This window comes from Apostichopus japonicus, chromosome 8 (genome assembly GCF_037975245.1).
Source record: "Apostichopus japonicus isolate 1M-3 chromosome 8, ASM3797524v1, whole genome shotgun sequence".
NCBI lineage: Eukaryota > Metazoa > Echinodermata > Holothuroidea > Aspidochirotida > Stichopodidae > Apostichopus > Apostichopus japonicus.
In genome coordinates, this window is record NC_092568.1 from 20,920,755 (window position 1) to 20,928,107 (window position 7,353).

The following is a 7,353-nucleotide window of genomic DNA, read 5'->3' on the forward strand; positions in this document are numbered from 1 at the left end:
ACCATGTTGCAATCTGCAATATGCAAATGAGCAACATATAAAGTGATTATACTATATGTGCATCGTCATCAGTTCAATAGTAAAACCGAGGGTGGACCATGGGAAGGGGAACGAGGAGGATGGTGAAGAGGGTATAGGGAGACTTGTGATATGGGGTCATGGTGGTCTCCGGGGCGTCACGTTTAGGGCCTCACACTAAATTTCCCACACTGGGTTGCGAATTGGCAAATATATACATACACATTTATATATATATATATATATATATATATATATATATATATATATACATATATATAGCGGGAGGCCCGTGGTTCGAATCCCGGTGGAGGCTGAAAGTTTTTTCACTGTTCTTGATTTTCCAACTCATTACGATTTTCAGTCATATATATGTATATATATATATATATTTATATATGTATCATATACAATATACACATGCATAGAATGCGACCAAACACAGTTTATCGCATAGCCTATGGGATTTGGTCCGAAAAATCACAGAGGAAAGTTTGTATAGTATGGTTAGCGATATGTCTGTATGACTGGTACCTCACACAATTGGTGAGAACCTAAACTATAACCGTTCCTTAAAACGACAATAATCCACTAGACCTGACTTTACACTGGACACTGGGGGTAACAGATGGCCGCAGGGCTGGATCGCCTGTACATGTCCCTTTCCAACTCCTTCCTTCAACACCATTTTAAAGATTGAAATTGTAGTTTAGACTTCATTTTATCCCCTACTCTGTATATATGCTGAGTGAGAACACTTTTCTTGCACTCCACTTCTTCCCCGTCACAAAATTTCACTTTGGTAGTGCCATTATATATATATATATATATATATATATATATATATATATATATATATATATATATATATATACGACAATGCAGTGTCTTATATCCGATCGGCACAGTACAACATTAAGCGCCTAAAGGAATATAGGAGTGTATATATTAGTGAACTATAATGTTTCCGTTACCTGGCCCTCATACCATCGACAGATATTAATAATAGCCTACCGTGTGATCTGTAATGGAGATGAATACTTACCATCAATTAAAGGCTTCGCTGATGTGTTACCGATGATCCCCCACATCATCAGAAGCATCGCCATGAATGTATTAAGGGAACGAAACATTGCTCTAACCGACGTCTTCTTGCAAAAATGTTAACAAAAACGTTATTCTTTGCTTGAAATATTCAACGTTAAGTTTACTATTGATAAAACAAACCAATATTGGGGCGTTGACTTTTAAAGCATTAATGGGAGGAGTTGATTACTATGTGTGCCTTTTAAATACGTGGTTTACTATGCTTGTAATCCAATCGTCCCATATTTCGGTATTTTATGAAGATGTACCACGTTTCAGATTTCATCCTCGGTGTCGATGTGCATGAAGAACTATATGCCGATGATATATCACAAAGTATCACCATTCATATAACAAAGTATCAAATTAGGAAGTTCTTCAGAAACCCAAAACGACTAGTGACAAATTATGCTGGTGTTATGGCTTAACGATATCAGTATCACAATATCGAAGAGGTGTAAACTTCATGTATAGAACTTAAAGACTTATATCAGAACTTGCATAAACTATGGCAACAAATTTACCTAAAGTTCCTATTAACGTTTTCGTTTTTTCTTTATGTTTATGTCTACTAAGTTCGGTATTTTTCTCCTTGTTTTTATGTACCAACCAACCACCCACCCCCCCCCCCCCATCTTCTCCTCTCCATCTAGGCTACTTGACATTTAATTGTCCCATTTTGGGTTTGATGGACGGGCACAGGGCGGCAACAAGAAAGAAAGCCGACCTCATACCTTTTTTTTTATGGAAAAGCATACTAAATTTCTCTGTAACATGCACATTTATAGTGATAGAGAAACGTAATATAGGATATACAGTAAAAGGAAAACTTGTTATTTTTACGACTGCGCTGTTTTATTAAGAAATCAAAATATTGTCTACTATAATACCCAACACCGTGAATGCATGAAATCATAAAATGGCTATTTAAAATGGAACGTTTGTCCTTTAACTGAGACCCGATATACTGGTGGTCAAGAAAAAAATCGAACGGCGAAAATGTTTATGGTGCTCACGATTTAACACTGCAATTGACCAATGTGAATATATTGACTTAAAATATAGTTAGGCTACCTAAAGTATAGCTATCGAATTTGTGACATTTTGGAATATCTATATTGATGGCATTTTGCAAGTTGTCAACTTTGTGGATTTTTTATGATTCTTGTTGCTAACAAGTTACACGATGACATAAGTTAAACTGACATGAATAGCCTTCATTAAATTTAAGTAGGCTATATTATACCACCGTGTTTCCTTATGCGTAGCTTTCTCATTTCCAATAAACAAGATTTTTAAGGTCGGTTACTTTAATCTACCAAAGCCATATAGGATATAATGTAATGATGAAATTAATGATTAAATAGAAATAAATAAATCAGATTTTCCGCACTGGTTTATGTTACTCCACCACCTTTAGGCTGAGGGTGTATTTAAACGCTTATAGTTTATGGTATGTTTATGGTATTCGTAGATAGTTTGAAGGATTACATGTTAATATATATATATATATATATATATATATATATATATATATATAAATATATATATATAGAGAGGATATATATAGAGGATATATATAGAGGATATATAGAGGATATATATAGGCTATATATAGTCTATATATAGCCTATATATATATAGCCTGTGAACAACCTTTATAGCCTATATATAGATGAAGACTAATTCGGAATTGCTAATACTACAGTGTTTTAAATAGAAATAAATAAATCAGATTTTCCGCACTGGTTTATGTTACTCCACGACCTTTAGGCTAAGGGTGTATTTAAACGCTTATAGTTACATGTTTATGGTATTCGTAGATAGTTTGAAGGATTACATGTTAATATATATATAAATATATATATATATATAGGACATATATATATATATATATAGGACATATATAGAGGATAGATATAGAGGCTATATATAGGCTATATTAGGCTATATATAGCCTATATATATAGCCTGTAAACAACCTATATAGCCTATATATAGATGAAGACTAATTCGGAATTGCTAATACTACAGTGTTTTCCCGGTGAAGGTCTTTTATAGACGTAACGTCATCTTGAGCTGTATAAGACCTATAGCACTTCCATGGAAGATCAATTATTTAATGTTCTGCAGAAAAGAAGATAAAAACAGAAAGACAAAGTCTCATTTTTCCGAAGTCTGCAAAGTCTCGCCGGGCTGCAAATGCAGGGATATATTAAGAGTGTCAATTATGTATACCAAATTTGAGGTTTATAACAGCTAGGTGTTAATCCAAAAATATCGTCAAGAATACTCAGATTCTATAATTACATGTATCATTTGTTTAATATATACATGATAATTTAAGTGAATTTGAATCTTTTTGTGTACCTAAATGACAGCAAACGTATTCCCTACAAAATATCTTCACTATAGACCATTTTATATTTTCTATTCTATACCCAGTCTTATATCAGGGCCAAGGTCGAGGGGGAGGGGGGGGTGATGTTATGGCTCGTTACAGTCAGTGTTTCGTATGCATTTATACTCCTATCGTTCTTGCGTCATTGACTTTCTTTCCCGGGAGCAAACACCTCCCGACATAAGTTATAATTTGCAGATGTTTTTATACAGTGGCGTAGGAAGGTACTTTTGAGTGGGGGGGCTGAAGACTGATGGCCGGCCTGGGGAGGGGTCTAAGGGGAAGGGGTGTCCCCCTCCCCTTTGGAATTTTTTTGCATTTCCAGGTGGCCTCAGATGCAATTTGGTGCAATATAGCACACTTCAACACCCACTCCATTTTGTAAAGAATTTTGCATTTTCACCTGGCCTTAGATGCAATTTGGTGCTTCAAATGAGATTTTTTTCTCATTTCGAAATGAAAAAGGGGTTTTCTGACATGCGGAGCGGGGGGCGGAATGATACTTCCGCCCCCCATATATTTCACTGGGGGCTGGCGCCCCTAGCCCCCCCCCCCGGTTCCTACGCCCTTGTTTTTATATATATATATATATATATATATATATATATATATATATATATATATATATATATATATATATATATATATATATATATATATATATATATATATATATATATATCTTTGGTGCTGGATAAGCAAGTTATGCTATACATTCTTTATGATAGCACATAGAGCAAGACATCTCGTTATTTGATATACTGTTCAGCGTGAAGATGTAATATAGTGTCACTTGACATCTCGACCAAATATCGTATAGGTTTGACTTGTTGTCTATTATAGCTTATCGTTAAATAACAACTCAACAATTTGAGAAATTTGTCAATATGTATAATTTCCTGAAAGCCAGCAACTCGGCTACCGACCCCCCCCCCCCCCGCCTCCCTTGAAGTGGGAATCCAGAATGAATTATTAGTATGTCAACAAATTCAAAACTTTAAGCCGACAGGCAACATACCAGGCCACAATGTGAACCGTCCACTATCCGTAACGTAGAATCAACGCATCGTTGTGCATTTCCGAAGTAGCATAGGTTGCCGTAGATTTCGCCGTTAGAAGCACACACTGGGGCATACGATTCCATACAGAAGGATTCACGACAGCCTGCAATTCACAATTAAAAATGTTAAGAGGCAGCCGAGCCGAGGGTACAGGGGATACGTGCACTCCCCCCCCCCACTCCTCCCTTTTTGTTAAAAGCCTCAAAAGGGCGCCCCTTTTCATAAAACAAAAAAAAGTGCTTATTTTTGGCATATATAGACTTCATTTTTTTTCCATTTTACAATGAAACATGGATCCTTTTGTTCTTAGTGCTCTTTTGGTGAACAATTGAGTACAATTGTAATTAAAAAGTACGATGATGTTGAAAATTAAGAAGAAAGTGTAATTAAAAAGCAACCTTTGTTGTTATAAAAATAATATAAAAAAAAACTTCCAATGAGATTTGCGTATGGAATGCATATAGAGGATCCATAATGTCGGAACCTTTTGAGGTTACTTTGTAGTTAACCCCCCCCCCCCCGGTGTGTTCCGGTGTGTTACCCATATAATTCAATACCCCATCTCCTTCCCTATATATTGAACACTATATCTATGTATACAACACTAATGACGGATAACAAAAAATCAGGTATATGATATATGATAGGGGTTGGATATAAAATAGTGGGAAAGGTATTTGCCGATCGAATAAATAAATCGTCTGTTCAAAAAAGTGTTCCTTTCTATCTCAGTCTTGCTAGGCTAATTAGTGAAACCATTCAATTTTACTGAAATCCTGTGATACCATATATACTCATGCAACAGCTATGGGAAAGATGTATACAGTTACAAGGAAACATAATATGTTATTTTAGTTCCGCCGCCTCTGTTTCCTCTGTGATGCGAGGTTATAGCCAAATTCAAAATGCAATTTATAAGCTACTATAGATAAGTCAATGATTCACCCACCAGCTATGATTCCGGGCTTGCCTACATACTCCTTTAAAAAAAAAACATTTAATATTACATAATAAATATAAGCTAAATATATTCCAGGACCTTTGGTGTGAGATTTGAAACAACATTTCACATAATTCCTCCCTAAAAGATAACGTTTGGCAGAACAGTATTGGTTAATTTAGATTAATCATACATTTTTAGGTTTATAGATTTTCTCATAAATAATAAGCCATAAGCTAAATGGCAGGCCTAGCCCTTGTCAAGGCTTTTCGACCAAACTTCAGGATCTTTTCCTCCTGCGGCCAGCCTTCTCCGGTAATAATACCGGTCATTAGATCTGTTTTCCCTGTGGTCTGTCGAAACAGCCAGCATAAATCGGAATTAACAGTCCGCGGAACGGACATTAGTATTTTAAAGCAGTTTTCAGAGTAAAAGGAAAATCACCCAATTATCGATATTCAGTTTTAAATAATGGTAAATGAAAGCCATGTAGTACAAACCTTTAGGTTTTGCTTCAGACCCAGTGCCTCCCATAAGACAGATCACCAACAGAATGGCTGTAAACGTCCGAATCATCCTGGTTGATTTTAAGTCAGTTGTACGTAACGAATATGTGGCTTCTGATAGCAGCTTGTGTTTTCTGTACTATACACTCAGTGAAAATGGACTGCAATTTATATACTCTCTTTGAGATTATTTGATCTCAAATTTTTACCGTCTTCTTAAAAGAAGACTAAATTCTCGGGGGAAAAAGGTAAATATCTATAATTATCTATCTATCTCTTTATATATATATATATATATATATATATATATATATATATATATATGTGTGTGTGTGTGTGTGTGGGTGTGTGTGTGTGTAATTGAAAACGATAATGATATATATATATATTTATACATATATCTATAGACATAGATATTTACCATTTTCCCCCAAGAGTTTAGTCTATAGTTTTGAACCTGGAGTTACACTAAAAGGTTTGGTAACATTGTTAAGTTCGGAATATATTGGGTGTGTACTTCATGTTTTATGTATATACATGCATGGGTGTAACCTGTATAACATTTTATGTAAAATTTATAGTAGAGACTATCGGCGCCAGACAAATAGTTGAGGGGTTAAATTTCACTTGATGGTAGCGTTCGCTTGGTTAAATAGATGTACTTCCCAGACTTATGCCAAATATTCCCTTTAAAAAGCTCCACCTCCCCCCCCCCCTTTCAGTCCCCCTTTCATTCCCTTTCCCAGCTCCCCTTTTTAAAGACAAATTTCACGTTGACATCGTTTCCTCGGTCATGCAAGACCAAGTTGTTTAAAGGATACCTGGTAACTCAAGTTGATCGCTTAGCAAAGTTGTTGAAAATTGACGGAATCTGTAGGCGAAAACCACATCTTCATAGCATGTTGTATATTTGTAAATGCACCTGGCAATATAGCAGAGTTGATAATGTCACCAGGGCAATTCAGCTGAAAATGTCTTTGTTTCTCGTTAGTATTTGTCATTTTATTTATCCACAGAGGAAAAGAATATTTCTATAAAAGGGATAAATTTCCATGACATTCTAAATGCAGAGAACTTTGACATTTCAATAGTATCAGGTTTTAGGGATAAATATACAAGAAGATGATAATAGTCTAAGTAAATCTTTTGAAGATCATTTGCCCACAAGACATCACAGACCCCCTACTGTGATACAACATCCTAGCCAGTCAAACTATGTTGCATTCAATCAATCATATCTCGAGTTATGGGCAAGATATTGAGATGGGTTTTGACTACCAGTGTGGAAGAATTTTCTCTTCAATATAAGTTTCACAATGTTTGCCACCAGGAAATCCATTT

At 35.3% G+C, this 7,353-nt stretch overlaps 1 long non-coding RNA gene across 2 annotated transcripts; it reads right to left on the minus strand.

The window, feature by feature from the left end:
• Nucleotides 1-1,934: 1,934 nt before the first annotated feature.
• On the minus strand, nt 1,935-6,248 carry LOC139971002 (uncharacterized). Of its 2 annotated transcripts, XR_011794279.1 has the most exons (4): nt 6,007-6,248; nt 4,524-4,669; nt 2,872-3,231; nt 1,935-2,518 (listed from the first exon to the last, which is right to left on the minus strand). It is a non-coding gene; the product is annotated as an uncharacterized lncRNA (long non-coding RNA). The 2 variants fall into 2 exon arrangements; XR_011794278.1 differs by having other exon boundaries at nt 1,935-3,231; nt 6,007-6,196.
• Between the last annotated feature and the right edge of the window lie 1,105 nt (nt 6,249-7,353).